The following is a 20702-nucleotide window of genomic DNA, read 5'->3' on the forward strand; positions in this document are numbered from 1 at the left end:
CACCGAGGTCACGTGACATTTTGTCAAAAAAATTGTATTGCTAAGTTATCCCTATATACCAAAAATCAGACCTCTAGCTCTATTGGCTCGCTCAAAATTAGATATGTGTATAATTAATGAGGTACAATTTTTTTTATGTGGCGTCATAAGGTGTCCCATCATACCATAATGAAAGGTGTAGCACTTGTGGTTATGTGGTTACTGAGTTATGGACAAATATGTATATTCGGGTCAAAGGTCACCGAGGTCACGTGACATTTTGTCAAAAAAAATTGTATTGCTAAGTTATCCCTATATACCAAAAATCAGACCTCTAGCTCTATTGGCTCGCTCAAAATTAGATATGTACATAAGTAAGCTCTATTGGCTCGCTCAAAATTAGATATGTGCATAATTAATGAGGTACAATATGTGGCGTCGTAAGGTGTCCCATCAAACCATATACGAAGGGTGTAGCACTTGTGGTTACTGAGTTATGGACAAATATGTATATTTGAGGTCAAAGGTCACCGAGGTCACGTGACATTTTGTCAAAATGTCTGAGATATCTGCGTGAACGGATGGACTCACAGATTGAAGAACGGACGGACATGACCCAATCTATAAGCCCGGACTCAGTGTTCGCGCCAGGATTTTTTTCAAATTAGCCACGGTCTGCTGGCGTGGCTAATTCATGCCAAAAAACAGCCACGGCAAAAATTGATTAGCAACGCAAATATTTTACTAAAAACACAAAGATGTGCAACTGATGTGACTCTGTTATTCAAAGTGAACAATGTTGGACGTCACTGGAACATTTCTAAACACACTTCATGAGCAAATCATTTTTTAGTCATAAACTCACTTGTCCGCGGGCAAGAAGGCAAAAAAATTGCTAGCCCAGCCAGTTTCAACTGGCCTGCCTGCTCTCCAGCTGCAAAATGTGAGGGAAAAATTGCGTCTGACATAAAGATTTTTTACCTAAATTTACGAAACTTGTGTACCAAAAACTATAGGAAAATACAACAGACTTTTTACTCCTTGTCTTTGAACATACGAATCAGTCATTTTTTTAGCACAGAGCATGACCGTTTACACATGATATAACATTGCAGTACCTGATCTGATAACAATACTATGCTTTTTGTGCTTTCCTACAACCAGGGGAGCTCCATGTGAATTTCTCTGTGAATACAATAACCCTATGCATTGGAAGCATTCTGCTCCTTGATACCCATTGTAATAATTGCGGAAATAAATGAAATTACAACAGCAACAATAACAAAGCACACACAAAGTAGCATATCATGCGATCAAAGTGTCCGATGCGACGATGGTGGTTGACTCCCACATGCATGTGTTGTATTCAAAAGCATGGACGGTCATGATGAGCGCACTATTTGTTGAAAGGGGTTAGGAAATATCAAGAACGTTTACAAACCCATTACGTTTGATAAGATTACCTTACTGATGAAAGAAAGCAATACAGGATAACCAAGCAATGGAGAATGGAAGTTCAAGTGACGGAACTGCAAGTAAAACCAAACTTATTTGTGGTATTTTTAATCGTCGGTCCCTCTTCCCTAATAGAAGAGTCCCTTTTTGATGTCATATCCGCCATAGCTGTATGCCAGTCCGGTTGTCTCAACGTCGCGATGCGATGGACGATTATTTTCTTTCTTGACAAGAGAGATTTCACGTGTCACAGCACGATCCAAATGAATGACCCTTTTATTCGAGGCATTTCACTCATAACTACAACAAATTTCATTGCTATATTGTTTATTTTTATGTTTGAAAGGTCTGTGTTTTTGCGTGCTGCTATGGCCTAATCACAGTGCATGATGTACTGTAGACCCACCTCAGTTGAATTTTTATGGAGCTAATGACGTCAAATCGTATGGTTTGTTTGTCTTTTTTCCAAGATTAAATTCAAGCAGCAATTTCCTAGAAATTCGTCTTCTTCATCCCAGAATTGGATACGTTCTTTAAAATCGAACTTGGAAGAGGAATTTCATGTCAGTTCTCGGAAATGTCCGTCTCTGTGTTCATTTTGTTGCGCAGGCAATGTGTTTCTACATGTAGTTTGCTCCCGATCGACTTTGCTACTCTCCTCAGCTGTCTCCTACACTTCATACGCTAGCCCATCGGGCTAGTAGAGGTACCAAAAATTACTTGACCGGCGGTAAAAAAATGCTAGCCCGTGAGTTCGGGGTAGTGAATTTGCTCACCCCTTTAAAATATATACATTCCTATTCTGGTGAAACTAGTATTCGGGTCGCTTCCAGCACCTGGAAGTAATAGTGCAGAGGCGATCGTAGTTGAGTGATTGATCCGACAATGTGTCCAAACAATTTTGGGGCAAAAAATTCAATTCACAAGCATGGCTAATCACTTTCAAAATTTTTTCGCAAAATGAGAGTTTTATTATTCGCATTTTGTGAGTGTGGCGAGTGTTAGCGCAAACACTGCGGACTAAAAACTGTCACTGCATCCTTTTTGCAATATGAATACGATGAGAAACTAAATTTTTATTTTTCTTGGCCTTATACATGGGAGTCTATGGAGAACTGACTTATACATGGGAGTCTGGAGAACTGCCTTATACATGGAGTCTATGGAGAACTGCCTTACACATGGAAGTCTATGGAGAACTGCCTTATAAATGGAGTCTATGGAGGTGTAGACTAAAAAGTCCTCTAACACGGCCAAATTTGATCGCATTGTGAAACAAATCGATGTGCATTTGTATGGGGTAGGGTACTATCCTTGTGCGAAGTTTGAAAGAAATTGACCAGGGCATGTCTGAGATATCTGCGTGAATGGACGGATGGACGGACGGACGGACGGACAGACGCACGCATGGATGGACGGACATGACCCAATCTATAAGTCCCCCCCGGACTTCGTCCCTGGGGACTAAAATGGCAAAAATTGCCCCCAAAATACAAAATTGCAGATTTCATCATAATTTCAACATAGCACATTTATTTCATCTGTAGGAACCTGCATATCAAATTTCAAAGCTATCAGACCAGCACTTTTTGATAAACACATTTTTTGACCAAAAATGGAAAAAATTGCCCCAAAAATACAAAATTGCAGATTTCATCATAATCTCAATAAATATCATTAAGATCATATGTAGGAACCTGTGTAGGAAATTTCAAAGCTCTGAGATGAGTAGTTTGGGAAAAACACAAATTTTTTGACCAAAACTGACAAAAATTGCCCCAAAATACAAAATAACAGATTTCATCATAAATTCAATATATATTACTTAGTTCATCTGTAGAAACCTGTATTCCAAATTTCAAAGCTATTAGGACCAGAACTTTTTGAGAAACACGTTTTTTGACCAAAAATGGCAAAAATTGCCTTAACAATTAAAAATTGCAGATTTCATCATATTTCAATGAATATCACTTAGTTCATCTACAGGAACCTGTATATCGAATTTCAAAGCTATCAGATGTGTTCTTTTGGAAATACACATTTTTTGACCAAAAATGGCAAAAATTGCCCCAAAAATACAAAATTACAGATTTCATCGTACTTTCAATAAATATCATTTAGATCATCTGTAGGAACCTGTGTATAACATTTCAAAGCTCTGAGATGAGTAGTTTTGGAAAAAAACATTTTTTGACAAAAACTGACAAAAATTGTCCCAAAATACAAAATTACAGATTTCATCAGAAATTCAATATATATTAGTTAGTTCATCTATATCTATAGAATCCTGTATACAAAATTTCAAAGCTATCAGACCGGTACTTTTTGACAGAAACATTTTTTGACCAAAAATGGCAAAAATTGCCATAAAAATGCAAATTTGCATATTTCTGCACAATTTGAATAAATCTGAAATAGATCATCCCTAGGGATCTATGTACCAAATATCAAAGCTATCTGACTAGTAGTTTTGAAGAAGATTTTTAATGATTTTTTTACCAAAAACGACAAAAATTGCCTTAAAAATACAAATATGCAAATTTCACCATGATTTGAATAAATCTAACTGAAGTCACCCTAAGTAAACTGCATATCAAATTTCAGAGCAATCGGAAAAGCGGTTTCAGAGAAGATTTTTTTACCAAAAACAGTAAAAATTGCCCCAAATATACAAATATGCAAATTTCACCACGATTTGAACAAACTTAAGTGAGGTTACCCCAAGTGAACTGTGTATAAAATTTCAAAGCAATTGGACTTGCGGTTTCAGAGGAGAAGGCAATTGTTGTCGGACGACGACGGAAAATCAACCTATTTGATAAGTTCCACATCGATGACAGCGGAGCTAAAAACTGATATATCGGCCAACCATTCTCAGAACTCATTTCATTGACAACGGAAGATGTCCATCAAATGTTATCGGGACCACAGGTACGCATGGGTGCAGCGTTGCTTCAAGTTGGATAGTCGATCGAAGGCCCTGGATCGAAGTTTGAGGCCACGCTGAAGACCGAACCTCAGGACTGACTGGTGCAAAGCATGAGTACCGAGGTTCGGCCTTTGGCCTCATACTTTTGATCGACTTTCCAAGCAACCATGACGCTGTTCGCACCACCTGCACGTGTGATCAAAATGAGTTCACTTCACTACGAGAAATGTGAACATCCTACGGTACACGGTAATTGCACGCGTACTGTGCATGACCAGTCAGCAAGAGTTAAAAAGTATCTTTGTGAAAAATGCAAAGATATAATTGTAAATACACTTTGTGTCAGAATTTTAAAACTTCAGTAGTCGTATGAAAGCCAACACGCGACGGCAGAACTGCGTATATATCCCCGCCCTCTATTTTTTACATCCATGTTCCGCCCCGCCCCAGCTTCGTTACCCCGCTGAACACCAGACCTCAGCAGGTCACTGGGTCAGTAAACTTGTGATGTTGTTTGGCGCGCAGAATACGAAAACTTCCTGCTTGTCCGTCTGCAAATTTATACATTTCCGCATGTAAACTCTACTTGAGAGTTTGATGACTCCTATAGTTATACCACGCCAGGGGGTGCACACTGATACACTCGTAACATCTCAAGTTTTATACTTTTCGTCGTTAGGAGCAGGTAATTCTTCATTCAAACGGCGAAATAATGATAGACATACAAATTTGCAATATACCGTGGAGGTTAAATCAGTCAAGATGTGCCAATTCAAAGCCATTTATTTGTTTTCCTTCGGCATCATAATATCTGCAATTTCTGCCAAAAATCGAAGAAATTAGCGCATCAAAATATTATAAATTTAATGACATACAAATAAGGGGTTACCGACTCCAATTTTGTTTTGCAAAAATCGCTTTAATGAACCATTCACCACCGGAACCTCCAACAGGAGTGCTGACGACTGATGGAATATTTAAACTTTCATCTCTCTCGCGAGACTGAAACAAAGTTCAAAGAATCGCATTTTTAGTCAAATTACGCAATTTGTATACCACCATATTCCTGAAATTGTAGAGAACCTGGAGCCCTAAAATCACGCTGTTCTTCGACCTATAGCGAGAATGGGGCAAAATAAGAAACAAGATTACAATCGTGCACCGGGAAAAGATTTTACTACATGGAGTAACAACTTCCAATCTACACTAGTCACTCCATTTTCTTCTTTTGACTTTTTTAAAAACAAATCGCGTTCGGTGAAGAGTGAGCTACATAGACGGAGCAAGCAAATTAAATAATCATGTCGCTCAGACAGTAGCCAGTTACTGCCATCTCTCATATCATCAGCAGACCCCCTTTCACTTTACGAAAATTGGACATTATTTCACCACAGATTTAATTCAACTTTTAGTAATGTTATTTCTAAGCTAGAAGTTCCAAAGAAAGCATGGTGAAGATATTATTTATGTTGGAATTTAAGTCAGAGGTTTAATTACCCCATTTTGCTTAGGGAGCCATCATTATATACAGCCGGGGGGGGGGGGGGGGGGGGGTCGGAGGAATTTCACCAGAAAAAAAAACTCTGAAATTTCAAGTAACTCCCCTGCCAAACATGATGAATTTGAATACCCCCCTCTCTAACACAGAAATTTTGATTGAAACCCCCTCTTCCCCCCCCCCAAACTTAGAAAAGTTAATACCAATACATGTATTTTAAGAATTTACAAAAATACAGCTATAGTAACGATCTTTCAGATCCTGGTGTACCCTGCTGGATAATCATTGATTATCTCATGATGATTGAAAAAGGTGAAACCAACAAATTTAAATTCAAAGTCACAACAAACTATGGATGTCAAAGCTCACGCTATAAACAGTATCCACCAATATAGTATTGTTTACTTTGGATAGGTATCATGGTAGGGTTTTAAAATATCTGACAGGTCGGAATATTTAAAGGTACAGGGGAGCTGTAGAACATGCAGGAGGCTGAGGGGGAATGTGTCAGAGGAGGTTGTCCCCTCTCTTGCATGGAAATTTATTAGAAACTGATGTATGCAATTTGGAAGTCTGGTGCAATCTGAGAAGTGATATCAATTTGTATTTTATTTATTTATTTATTTTATTTATTTATTTATTTTGAGAGCCAGCTCATACACAAAAAAATATATAAAGTAAAAAAGGGGGGACACAAACTATAAAAAAAAAACTAGTTACACAATTGAAATGAAAAATATCAGACACAGGAAACTTTCAAAGCAATCAGAAAAAAGTCTTTTCCAGTACCACACATAATATATGTATTGATACCAGCACTAATATAGAGAATTTTCACTATTCATCAGCGTCATATAAAATTTCCAGTGTAAAGTGCGCTGTTTACTTTCGAAAGTCAAAATGTTGCTCTGAACAAAAGTGTTCGAGATACTTAATCTTTTGTCAAAACCAAACAAAATTCTAAAGCTGTTGTTATAAGCAACGCGAACATTATTGATACACTGATTTGTGAACTTACTTACTCCAAAGATGTGAGCAATACATAGAAGTACAATAAGTTATAAAAAGTCTAGTTTTGACAGAGTAAGAACTATTCCAAAACTCACGGATTAACATGTTAGCTCTGGCATAAAACAACCTCGTTTGACGCTTAATATCATCATTATCATTTTAACATTATCATTCCGTAGCCTTATCATTAGACTTGGTTCAAGTCTGTGATTTGTGAATGTTTGAGTGGAGTGAACGCAATGATTTGTATTTTGCTTTCATGTGAAACGCGCACGTGAGTGGACGCGATGAGTAGGGTGAACGCCATGAGTGAAGTGGACGCTATACAGCGGAGTTTCACCCGGAATCACAGACTTGGCTTTCTTGCACGATCTGCGTTGCTATAAATTATTCATGAGATGACGTTTTTCTTTACTCACATATATTATTCATAAGATGACATCACTAAATTTTACACATTGGGAGGAGTTACCAATTGACCCAAACGAGACGTGCATAAAACTCACATGGCGTTGTTGACAAAATGTCGAGTGCGATCACTCCAACAAAAGTCAGCACGACCTCTGTTGTATCACCGAAAACGCGTGAAAATATCTGTGTTGTTTGTGGGGCCCATGTTGCAAAATGCGAAAATCGCCGCCGGTTATTCAAGGATGGAAAAAGACACCGTCCTTACAGTTGTAGCCTGTTCTCTTACGTTACGTGCCCAAAGCGATGGAAATCAAAACAATGTGGGGCGACTTCGTATGTCAGTGATTTTCCGCTGCCGGTTGGTGCGCAGACGAACACATCTTTTCCCTCAATGTAACTCTCAACAAGCTTTCTTTGGTAATCTCGCATGATTAGCGATGGTCGACCGATCAGTAGTAAAACGCGGTTGATGTACGAACTTGATGCCATCATTCGCCCAGATATAAAACGTACTCGATGTCTAGCTTTGCACGGAGATGACAACAAACTTTTTAATGCATGCAGAGGTTTATTAGCAGTGCGTTCTTCTTATTGGCCAGAATTACGGCGGGGGCTGTCAATCATTTTGTATTTGCTCTACGTCACTGTGTACACAGTCCGTCTCACCGCCTGTACTTTGCAAGAAGTCCAAGTCGGTGAATCCGCAGAAACTAACTCACTACTGCGCAGACTCAAACGTGACGCATTCAATCGCTGGGAAACCTGGCGTGAGCTGCGAAATTCCGGATAGGTTTGTACGAAATAGGAGAGACACAGAGAAACTATTATAAATGATTTTATTTTTTTTAAAAATTCACCGACTTGAACCAAGTCTACCTTATCATGGAAGAGAACGTCGGAACGTAGCAGAAACTACACTTATCTGCTTAATAAACTACCCACAAAACAGAACGCCTGTGCGGCTCTAGCTGCAATAATTGTAGCCCTTGGTTGGTGGGGATTGGGCTTCTGTCGTGCGGCTCGCGCCTTGCCCCAACCAGGGCTACAATTTCTCCCAATACCTGCTCGTGTAAAAGCTGCAGTGCGGATCTACACTGCATGGTCCAGGCACACACGGGGCCGCATTATCAGAGAATCTCCCCTTACCGTGTGCAAATTTCACCATAATCCTGCTCCCAGATAATGTTAGAGCCCTTGTAACTCCTATCGATGGTCAACTTTACTCCTTGCGGCTGAAAAATGACAGTTTAATGACTCAGGCGCGAAGTCAATTCGAACCTGACCGCCGTCGTTGAACTCTGTACCCAGCCGACTTGTACCATTACATTTTAGGGGTGGCCGACAGGTGTGAGGGAGCTGAATGAGCATGCTTACGGGTAGCCCTACGAGCCCTACACTGCCTCCGGAGCCAAAGCCGACACTCTTGCCATACTCGTAGGACTAGCTTATGGGAGTGAAAGGATGGGTAATTTTCATGACAATATGTAACTCTTAGTGAATAAAGAGAGATACTTTTGCCGAAGTTCAACTAACGCATTTTAATTAGTTCAATAAATCCTCTGCTGTATCTTCCCAACTTTCTCAAATATTAAAGTTACGTACTAGTTCAATAAATCCTACACGGGAACGGGTCATTTAAAGCAGTGAGAGCTTAGTGCCCATGCACATTGTTCAGAGCGTGCCTAAGTTAAACTCCATAACTAGTTCAACTTTCACAACTAAGTTCAACCATCCACCTTCATGGTACAACTACATGAACAAGATGCCGCTGTTGTTCAATGTGGAAAGAGTGGTTCCAAGCAAAATCTGTTCGACTAAAAGGTCACAATGTGTGAAGTGGGGTGCCAAAACGGCATTCTTGTCCATGACGGCGTGACTTTGCACAATTTTTTTAATCGGATATTTACCATCTAGTATCAAAGTTTGACATATCGACGATTTCGGGATTACTGTGAAATCGCCGATCGACACTGGACGAGAATGACTTGCCTTGTGCCTCAGCACGCTGCGTCTGTGAAATCGCCTATACTTACCGAATATTTATCGGCGATTTCCGGACTCTAGATGATACTACAATGACTAGCCTTGTGCCACGGCACGCCGGGTCTGTGAAATTGCCGATATTTATTTATAGTTTAACTATACTTATACTTTGCCAAATACTTTGCTATTTGTATAATACACGTAGGTATTTTACTGTTTTTTTACGGTCGTAACATTTTTTATCTTAATAAACTCATTACACAAACGCGGATTACATTCCAGGTTAATTTTCTCACAGGACATTTATGTAGTCTCGCTTCGAACCATAGTGAACTTTACAGTGTGCATGATGAATTCAGTATGGAAATGGGGTCAATATAGGAACGACTTCCTCCAATCTGATTAAAATCAGATGTAGAGTACAGCGACGTCTTCTTATGCGTACGCGGTATTCTCTCGCTATCACGTAGTGAGAGGCGACAGCGAGAGAGTACCGCGTACGCATAAGAAAACGTCGCCGTACTCTACCTTTGATTTTAATCAGATGGAATTCCTCCATCCGTTTGTTCATGACTACTTCAATAATGCAGTGTTTATCAGTTTCATTTTCTTGTCTGTCAACATACATCTTTATGACGTAGTAGGCCGGGTTGTATGAGGATTTCTTTACATCATTTTCACGTCTGTGCTTTTTCATGGATACATCTTTCTCTTTGTAACAAATTCCTTGTAATCAGCATGTTTTACATACCTGCTTTGATATTGAGCTCAACAGTTTTTGAATAAATCTAATAAGATTTGAAGCACCGCAACGAAGACTTGTCCCTTTATTATTATTATTATTATTATTATTAGTAGTAGTAGTAGTAGTAGTAGTAGTAGTAGTAGTAGTAGTAGTAGTAGTAGTCACAGTAGTAGTAGTATCTAAGCTTCCCATTTTTACACAAAGTTGAGAATGTTCCAGACTAATTACAGTCATGTCATGATGAGTGTGGGGTAAAATGACATACATAACATGATCAAAAACAGAAGTGGACCAAAAATGGACTCCTGAGATACACCACACCAATCGACAAAACATGAGCGTGTACACCTAAAACTAACATTGACTTCTTCCTGTAAGGTATGATCGAAACCACTTCAGTGACAAGTCAGAAAACCTGTACACAGAAAGTTCGCTCAGCAAAATGTTATGATCAACGATGAAAAAATCTTCACGTAAATCTTCATCCATATTCTGTAAAAGTATAGACCCTGGTCAGTTAACTTGACTAAAGCAATGTGACAAGAGTGATGTTAACGTTGTCTGATGATTGTGAGTTGTGACACAAAGATTAAATGCATAAAACTGTAAAAACTAATATAAACATGTTTTTCTAGTATTTTAGGTAGAAGAACTGGTAGGAGGGAGATAGGCCTATAGTTGTTGACATCACTCTTAGAGCCTCCCTTATGAATCGGAACTATTTCAGCACATTTGAAACAGTCGGAAATTGTACCACTATAAGCTTCAAGATTAAAAAGAGTCGCGAATATATGTCAGACATTTCACCACTTTACAGCTCTGGCCAAGCGCTAGTCTGGTTCGAACTTCGCTACTCGATGATACTAGAGTTTGTTAATTAGGCGGGTAAATATCCGATATATATCGAAGATTTTATAGCCTTAGAGATCTATATCGTATAGTATAGTAGCCGTAAATATCGATTGGATATCTTATAATTATATTGCGGTGTCCTCTTGTTGTCAGAGCATCTGTATAAAATGACAAAGACCAGACGACAGACTTTGCATGGCGTGAATATCTCTTTCACTTCTTCAGAAATAAAGATGGCAAGTTCTTCAATGGTCACTGGTCTCTCTTTGCTTTCAGCGATAGTTGTATTCTTGCAGTAATTGAAAAGGAGCAAACGGTCCTATGACCTTTTTACAATCCTTCGAAAAGATAACGTTAAAATAACAACTACTGCCACTAGCGCGCTACTGCTAGTGCCACCGTTTTCATTAGTCCCTCACACCTGTCGGCCACCCCTAAAATGTAATGGTACAAGTCGGCTGGGTACAGAGTTCAACGACGGCGGTCAGGTTCGAATTGACTTCGCGCCTGAGTCATTAAACTGTCATTTTTCAGCCGCAAGGAGTAAAGTTGACCATCGATAGGAGTTACAAGGGCTCTAACATTATCTGGGAGCAGGATTATGGTGAAATTTGCACACGGTAAGGGGAGATTCTCTGATAATGCGGCCCCGTGTGTGCCTGGACCATGCAGTGTAGATCCGCACTGCAGCTTTTACACGAGCAGGTATTGGGAGAAATTGTAGCCCTGGTTGGGGCAAGGCGCGAGCCGCACGACAGAAGCCCAATCCCCACCAACCAAGGGCTACAATTATTGCAGCTAGTGCGGCTCGATCCCTTACCGCATTACACATGCAATTTGGTTGATTTAACATGAAATATTTACCTGTACTTCGATATTTGTTGGACAGCTTTAGATGTTAGGTGAATCCATGGTGTGTAGAAGCCAAGTAATATACAGTTCGTGTTCAGTCTTAATTTAGAGATGTATTATGCGCACTCGCAGTAAACGTTTTGACCCGTTGACCCTTTGTTGCGCGTGCGTAGAGCAGGAAGTTGATCGTATCTAAATGTCAGAGGTCAGAGCTAGCCCGATCGCGCGGATCGCGCTAAGTTTTCTGCCTGACTGTCTACACCCACTCTCGAACCAGAGTTCTTATCGCGCGTACGCTAATAAGTATCTCTGGCACAGGCAGATTAATATTCATGTGACCTCGAGGTCATTGGAACGTCAATGAACTACTTTTTTACCTGTCGCGCACTGTATCTATGGTATTGCCACAGTAACGCGCGGCAGTTGGAATTCGTTCCAGCACGCGCACAGTTATCTACAAATTCAAATAAAAACGCCATTTTCTCTTTTCAGTGTTTATTTATTGTTCTTTCTTGAGTAATAATATATACGGCCATGATAAATAACTTCGAGTGCAGGAGGGGTCACAATCAAGAAAATACATCACCAGCAGACGATACAGGGGATTCGCCCAAAGGTCAGAAAAGGTCAAAGCCTTGTTTCTTCCCGAATAATTACACTATTTAAAAGAAGTTCCAATGGTAATTATATTTTTCCAGTTCGTGTTTTGCTATAAACTTATAGTAATCAGTTTTCAAACCGATGAACATTTTGCAGGGAGGATGGACTTTGTATTTCAGCGAGTTCGTCACAATGTCGGTTTTCGAGCTGACTTCCGGTTTGCGGATCAGTATGTGGTGATTTACCACGTAAACAGGACACCTGTGGCAGAGTCACTTATCGCCGAATCGAACACATCAGGAATTGTGGGAAATACGCGATAAGATGACTCTGCCTGGAGATTGTGTCTACACCGTGTGCACGTGTGTAGTCCTTCGGAAGCTTCTGCTGTATACGGTAAACTTGCCGAATCAGGTCCACAGTTACAATTGATCAGGAATCAACGGTTAATAAACCTCTTTACAGTGATCCCATGATAAATTTGTGGAACCAGCGCTTAATTTTTAACTTTCCTGGGAGCACGATGCAAGGCCTGCGTGGCAGGGCTGTGTGTTTTACCGGCGTTGGGGCCACAAACGCCGGTACCCTGCGACGCAGAGCCCGCTGCCCGGACTTGTATTTCATGTTTGCATGCACGGCAGTTGTATTTCTTTTGGTGTTAAACTTCGCCATTGTACCGTCGACTGTTTGTCCCTCCCTGCCTAATGTTGATCATTTCGAATATATTGCCATGGGGCTGTGTATGGCTTATAATAAATATGATGCTGCATGGAGGTAGAAACTTCTTCCGCCATCGCCACGCTGAACGTACGTTGATGCTCCGATGGACGACTGCACTCTAGTATGCAGAGGTACGTCTCAGGTGATCGTCAAAACCTAAAGCTTCCGCAATGACCCTCGGGGCTAGGCTTCCATAACTGACATAAGTTTCTAAAACTGTATTTAATTTCCCTTCCCCTCAGTCTTTTGCTACACGCCAACGACGCCAAAGGAGTCTCGCCATGAAGCGGTTGGGAGGATCTGGACTAATGGAAGGAAACCAATTGAAGGGGAATTTTAGTCAGATGTACGACACCAGGATGATAAAATTTGCCTAAATAAAATTTGCTTCATGTGCATTATAACGTTGTCTAGTCAAGCTTATAGGCTGATTTCAGGTTGTTTTGATTTTGCTCTTGTTTTTGGGAAAAACATTTCCTCCAAAAACCTAGTTTGAGGGTTTTCTTTCGGTTTTGTTCTTATTTTTTTATCGTCATTATATTTTTTGCACAGTGCAATGAAAGCATTTGTTCTTATTAGGTTAATATAAAAGACACATGTCAGCAGAATATCACTCATAGTTAGTTACTCAACAGGACTGTCCATGCAGCACTATAAAGTACTACAAAAACAAGACAGAGAAACATTTATTTACTGCAAGAGTATTTATTTGAAAATTATAATACTTATATTGTTATACATGTTCATGGTGTTGTGAAATATAATAAAGATACTGCAATATGATTTAGTAGTGTCTTTTAGTGTCTTTTTTAATTCAGATCCTCAGTCATGAAAAGCAATACAAAATTACTGGAATAACAATACTGACTAAGTTCAAGGTATCTCTTGTAGAAATACCCAAACTGCAGACCTTGAAGATGCATCACCAAATTGACTAATCACAGGGCCAGGTTACTTATCCATGTGACCCCATACATATATCATCTAAAAAACAAAAACTTTGCTTGGCAACCCTAACATCAAAATTTTTGACTCTCCAGAAGACAATTTGTTATTGTACTCTACAATATCTGATACATGCAATATTTATTTTCAAACGAGATCAAAATCCTAAATATTTATAATGGTGTATTTCCCCTCTTATCACTTAACATCGAACTCAGTTTAAGTTTGAACCCATCTAAAGTGCGGTACGTACCAATGACTTGATTCAATTCGTATACTGCCACTAGACGTAGCCGGCCCTGCGTACAACGCTGTATGTTCCTGGCGTTACACGGATGGGAGGACGTATAGCGCCGGGAACACACACTATTGTACGCAGGGCTACCACTTGACGCAGCTGAACACTTGGATGAAACTATGGACAATTGAAGGCTGTATTTTTTTCACTAAAAGAATTCCTTCGCGGGCTGTTCTATAAGTCGCCATGCATGAGATCGTTATATTCTTGGTACGTATACAAAGCTAAAACGTCGGTATTTCCCAAAATAGAAGTAGGCCGCGATGCATGTACGGAATGCCGATTGTCCCCCATGTCCCCCAAGGCGCAACGGCCTATAAAATGCTGGCCTTTGTGTCCACCAATTGTTCATCGACAGTGTTGTTCACGTGGGATGAAAAAATCGGCCGAAAAGACACTGTACGATGGATTTGAATATAGCTGAATGAAATCATGGATATTCTGACAGAAACAACATGGCGGAAACCCTGAGACGATCGCTGAAAGTATTGCATAAAATCTACCGGAAATCCTAACTTTCCACCCTCGCTGGTAGCCATGACGTTAACTGAAAGTCCAAACTGTTTCTGCTTCCAAGCTTGACCCGAATATGTCTCTCCATCGCCTTTACACAAGAGCCGAAAGCACCCGGTGCGGTGTGCGTACCCTGAGAAAAATCCATTTTCGTGTTGAACGGGTCGCTTATGCAAATGTAGAACTGCGCATGCGCAATGCTCCAAAATACATCTCTAAATAAAGCGCAGTGGTCGTCGCGCTGCGCGTGCGTGATTTTTTTGTTGATAAACATACATTTTTGTAAACATAAGTCTTCTCAACGTCAATAGGAGTGAGATGGGAGCAGTCCCCCACTTTCTAAGGCCTTTGTAAGACTCAACATCATGCAATAGTAAAATATTAAGATCGGAAACGAACTTCAGTGGTGTATTTCTATCTATAAACTCGTGTAGAGCTACGAACATTGGGACACTACACTCAGCACATTATGTCGCTGAGTTTACTGCACGCAGACACAGTGAACAAAAGCTTTGATCGCGCGCGGTCACGCTGGTTGTACACAATGCTATGTACAGTACAGTGAAAATACATAACTAAAATGATCAACATTGCCTATATATGTAGACCAGCAACAAGCACAATGCCTAACACAAAAACTACACTCAAGACCATGATCGGCAAACCAGAGCAGGACACGGGAGATGTTGTTGGAGACGGTCACCGCGTTGACGTACACGGATATAGAGAATCCGGTCCCACAACGTACCGGCCCGCGACGACTTGGCCCACAACCAACTGTTGATCACCATGTCATACTTCTCCTAGTATTACGTGGTAAGAAATAGTAAAATGACAGGAAATAATAGACAAAACGAGAGGGTTTTCGCGGCATTTGGCAGGAAAATTGCACGGCTACACCGTGCAGATCCTGTGCCCGGTCCTGTGCACGGTCATGGCAGTGATCCAACCGCTAGCTGGTGTAGGCCTACCGGTGATGGGCAAACTTCGTTGTTGTACCTCCTGATTGCCGGGTAGGTCTGAATCCTCTTTCAAGTGAGATAACCCCCACATAACAAGAAGACCTATGAAAGGTCCTTCGCTTGACTTGATACCCGTACTCGGAATTCTCGTTTGCACCCCCAAACGGGGTAAACTTTGTAGTTGAGTTGGATTCTCCACAGCCGAGTGTAGCGCGCCATATACCCGGTTTGACACGGACGTTCATACAGACCACGGAACGGAACAGATGCAGAGATGCTTCTTGCTGCAGCGGGCATTGCTCTGCGAGCTGTAGATTTCTGTAGTTTTGGTTGTTGTCTTTGTACTCCCGTCGGGCCTCTTGAAATGAAAGCTCTCGTCCTTGCTAGCGATGTCGAAAACTAGAGCCCGGTCGTTGATAGTCTGTTGGCGTATACATGCGTACATGCGTACGTCTAGCTCTATGGCTCGAGCGATAACAGTAGCCGAGCCTCATTCAACTGATTCAAGAAAATCATGAGCAAATGTGATCTCCATCCAGCGTGCAATTATTGTTCAGTATTCAGCAGATATTTAATTTAGATTAATTGACCTTTTATCGCGTGTTACATTTGGTTAGTTGGTATGCTTGGTATGACAGATCAGCCGCTATTTTAACAAGCGGCAATATCGCAAACATTACAATCAACCCGTAACATGTGCGGCGTTCTTGGATTTGTTTACAACAGAGGGGGACCCCCTCAGGAGGATGCGCAGCGCGACGACCACTGCGCTTAAGAGTGAACACGAACTGATATACAGAGCACTGGTTTCTGTAAACTTGCAAGACTCATATGACTCTTATACCCAGCATGCTTTGCTTATGTGTGACGTGCACACGCTGCACGGTCAGTACTCGGGTAGGTGAACGGTAAATTTCCCGCGTTTCCATCATGATAAATGTTGGATTCGATCTAACGACATCATCACTGGCAAATAGTTCGCCGTTAAGTTTTGTGAGCGAAGCCTTTGCTCTGATTTGATTTTAAGGTAGGATAATATTGAAAGTGTCGGGACTGAATTCCAAGTAAACTTCATATAAATGATGGTGTAGCTGACTTACGTTACATTTCAATTTACTTTATGGGCCGGGCAAGTCATATCACCCACCAATTGAACTGTTGGCAAGATGCTGCATTTTATCAATCGTACAGTGTGGGTGGCCGGTTGTAGCTTTATTTCTTCTATCCGAATTTTTTCAAAATTTTCCGAGAACGTTTGTCAATATTACGTGAAATATTACGTTTGCGAGTGTTCCTCCATATATCATGATTTATGTTTTGAAACAATCCACTTCGCTTTCGCAGTAGCTGCAAAATTGTACCTCTACGGTGGGGCGATCGGTGGGTTTTGTTTTTTGCGACCTCGCTCACCAGTATGAGTATCGCTATGCCGAAGGACTGTAGCGTTCAAAATAAGCGCGTCGCACATGGCGCGGCATTTTGATGTGAAATCCCACATATTACTGCACTGCATTTGGTCGTACCGATTTATCGCTACTGAAGAGTAAACACTTTACTACACTAACCTTGTCGTTTATGGGGTTTGGTATTTGTTCTGACACATCGATTGCATTCCATAAACATTGAACGTGTTTCTGGGAGCCGCCATTACGAGAAGTTGTAATTGCGTCTCCCAGAAATGTTTTTGTGCGTCGACAGCGTACTAGCGTGAACGAATCTATAACCCACGCCGCTGGAGGCAAAGTGAAAAACCCAAGCCTAGTCGGGCCCACTAGGTTGGCGATCTAAACTTTAAAATGAGTACACGTTGGAAATAAATTATCATTGGAAATTCCCGCAGAGACTGAGTTTCGCGAAGCTACATTGTGCCTCAGCTGGCCCTGTCGCGACGCCAGGGATCGCTGCCAAATCAAGCATTTTGCTTACCTGCGTTTGATGATATTACTTTTTTGCCACCGAACACAAAATATAGTTTGTGCAGATCCGATTGTGCTTTTTGCTATTATTTAGGGGACAAAGCCCTATGGGGCTTGTCCCCTATTGTATTTACTCAGGATCACTTCTTCTTCCGTAAATTCTTTGTAAAGCTAGATCTCAAAAACCGTTGCGCGCAGCCTTTTCAAACTTGCAGGGCTTATTAGGCATACTGAGTACTGGTGCACCTGCACCCGACCCTTCATATTTTGATTGGTCACATGACCTGACTGTTATTAATTATTAAAAATTTAATTACATCTAATTTGCTTAAAACTTGAAAAATCGAAAATCTGAATAGAAGCTTTTTAGATTATACTACCTAGATGCTACATACCAAATTTCAAGAAGTTTCACCTTGCCGTTTATGAGAAGTAGATTTTTAAAGTATTATTTTTCTGATTTTTAAATAACCTTTGACCTCCCGTATACCTCTGCAGCTAAGATATACCAATTGCTTATTCTGGCCTATGTAAGAGTCCTTGGGGGCTGGGGCCTAGTGACTACACTCAGTGTGACATTTTTCGGACAGGTAGTGAATTTCGCCCAAAGTCGTTTCATAAATGACCAGCAATACGAAATCTTATTACCATACCTTTCGAAACTTTATTGTGGTTATCCTCAAACTCATTCGACACGACGGGAGTGGTATTTCGGGGTCAAAGTTGCCAAAGTTTTGACCCCATGTTGAAGGCGTAATAATCGGACTGCAATCCAAAAATCGGACGTCGTGTTTGGAATGTGATTAGGAGCTAAGTATTGATAATTTGAAACTTCAAACCACCGATTATTAATTTCGATGTGTTTAGAAAACTGTATATAAGAATATTTCATGATAATTAGTTATGTTTAATCCATGGACGACTCAACTATATTTCGACGTGTATAGCGCTTAGATATCGGACACGGGCTGTCTCTCTGTGTGTTGCTTTCGGCACCTTGTATCGTACGGTGTGGCTAACTTCGCTAAGTTTGTTCAGCGAGTATTACTTATAATTGTTTCCATTGCATATTTTGTTTGTATTAGAATCGCACAGGCATTATTTAATAAAAATAGCGAGTATATTTCATCGTATGGTTTTATTTACCTGTCAAGTTTTACGCAGTAAGTCACTTACTACGTTTACACAATTATGCTAAATATTGTCTGGCCGAAAACTTGTACACTTCTTACGTTCATTAAATGTACTTTTTTTCTCGAAACAACTGCGCAGTTTTGTTAAAACTACATGCAATCGTAGCGAACAACGGAAAGAATATTTTCAAAATCATTATTCTCCCCCACGTTCAAAATTAAATGCTAAATCAGGACTTTATTCAAAATTTCAGTTACTTTGACCTGACGGCAGTATGTTGACAGTATCACTGACGCGGTGTCAGACGACAATTTGTGACCGCTGCTCGTAGTGAACTCAATAGCTTCTACCAAAAAAAATATCGAAAACGGGACCAACAGTGTCACCTGACTTAATATGAGGTCACATGACCTGTAAAACGCTATCGATACGGAGCGAAGTGAGTGTAACTGACAGCATGTCACTAAATGTCCGAAAACTGAGGTCGTCCGAAAACTGTCACACTGAGTGTACTGAACAATGACCAACAGGGGATCAAACTGCAAATCAGAATTTTGAGGATGAGCTTGACCTATGACCCTAGCATGTTTCTTTACCTCATTGATTATGCACATATCTAATTCCGGCCTTCAAACTAGAGCTAGAATTCTGATTTTTGGTACACAGGGACGTGTATCAGTGATAAGTTTTTTTAACAAAATGTCACATGACCGGCACATCCTATACCTCATTGATTATGCACATATCTTATTCTCGGCAAGCCAATAGAGCAGGAGGTCTGATTTTTGGTATATAGAGATAACTATTGCAACAATTTTTTTCACAAAATGTCACATGACCTTGATGACCCTTGACCCCATATATACATATTTGTCCATTACTCAGTAACCGCAAGTGCTACACCGTTCAAATTTGGTATAATGGGAGACCTTATGATGCAGCATCCTCTACCTCATTAATTATGCACATATCTAATTCTGGGCAAGCCAACAGAGCTGGAGATCTGATTTTTGGTATATAGGGATGACCTTTGACCTCAAATATACATATTTAGAGGTTATAAACGGCAAGCGAGGGTATTTGGTTGCGGATATAAGACCTCTGGGGTGAAAATTAGCATATTTGGCGGGAAATAATCACCTCGCGAACCTCTGGGGTGAAAATTAGCATATTTTGGCGGGAAATAATCACCGAGCAAAGCGAGGTGATTATTTCACCCAAATATGTTAATTTTCTCCCCAGAGGTCTTATATCCGCAACCAAATACCTGAGCGCACCGTTTATAACCTCATTATAATATGTTGAAGTTAAAAACAAGTGGACAATTTCGTTATTTAGGGCCGAAGTTGGAACGACAGTTCAGGAGCGCCCAGCCTCATACAAACTCTAAAAACGAACGTTTCAGAACGCGCGCGCGTGCACAGTTGCATTCATAAACTACGGTTATGCAACGCATCGATATCGCGATTAGACATCGAACTTGAAGAATGTTTCTTTAAAAAAAAAGGTCATAAAACTTTAAAAAATTGTGGTGTTGTTACACAGACTCCGCTGCTTACAGAAACTCTTCATATTTTGGTTCGTCAAGCTGCACTAGCCTAAAATTTAACGATCAAAAACAATCTGAAGCCATAGACTTGTTCGACATTACGGCGCGTTGAACTCTCAAGTTGGCGTTCGAAATTTGCGCGAGCTCAAAAATGTTACGCGGCGCGCAGGTCTTCTTGTTGAGAATATAAACCCCGGCTCCAGCCAATCAGATTGCCGGATTCCAGCTAAGCATATTATAATTGTCCATAACTCAGTAACCACAAGGGCTACACCCTTCATATTTGGTATAATGGGAGACATTATGACGCCACATCCTGTACCTCATAAATATGCACATATCTAATTTTG

At 40.5% G+C, this 20702-nt stretch overlaps 2 protein-coding genes across 8 annotated transcripts in view; both read left to right on the forward strand.

Moving 5' to 3' along the window:
* The window catches only part of LOC139122446 (heparan-alpha-glucosaminide N-acetyltransferase-like), a 381449-nt gene that overhangs the window by 331017 nt on the left and 29730 nt on the right, over positions 1-20702 (forward strand). The window lies entirely within an intron of this gene.
* LOC139122447 (E3 ubiquitin-protein ligase CCNB1IP1-like) overlaps positions 16624-20702 on the forward strand; it is a 145831-nt gene continuing 141752 nt past the window's right edge. For 5 of the 7 annotated variants that reach the window (XM_070687824.1, XM_070687827.1, XM_070687828.1 and 2 more), the window contains exon 1: positions 16624-16780. The gene's annotated coding sequence lies outside the window, so the exon portion shown is untranslated. The remainder of the gene's footprint in view (positions 16781-20702) is intronic. The other 2 variants (XM_070687829.1, XM_070687830.1) reach the window with 2 other exon arrangements.

The sequence above is a fragment of the Ptychodera flava genome, chromosome 22 (assembly GCF_041260155.1).
Source record: "Ptychodera flava strain L36383 chromosome 22, AS_Pfla_20210202, whole genome shotgun sequence".
In the NCBI taxonomy this organism is placed as follows: Eukaryota; Metazoa; Hemichordata; class Enteropneusta; family Ptychoderidae; genus Ptychodera; species Ptychodera flava.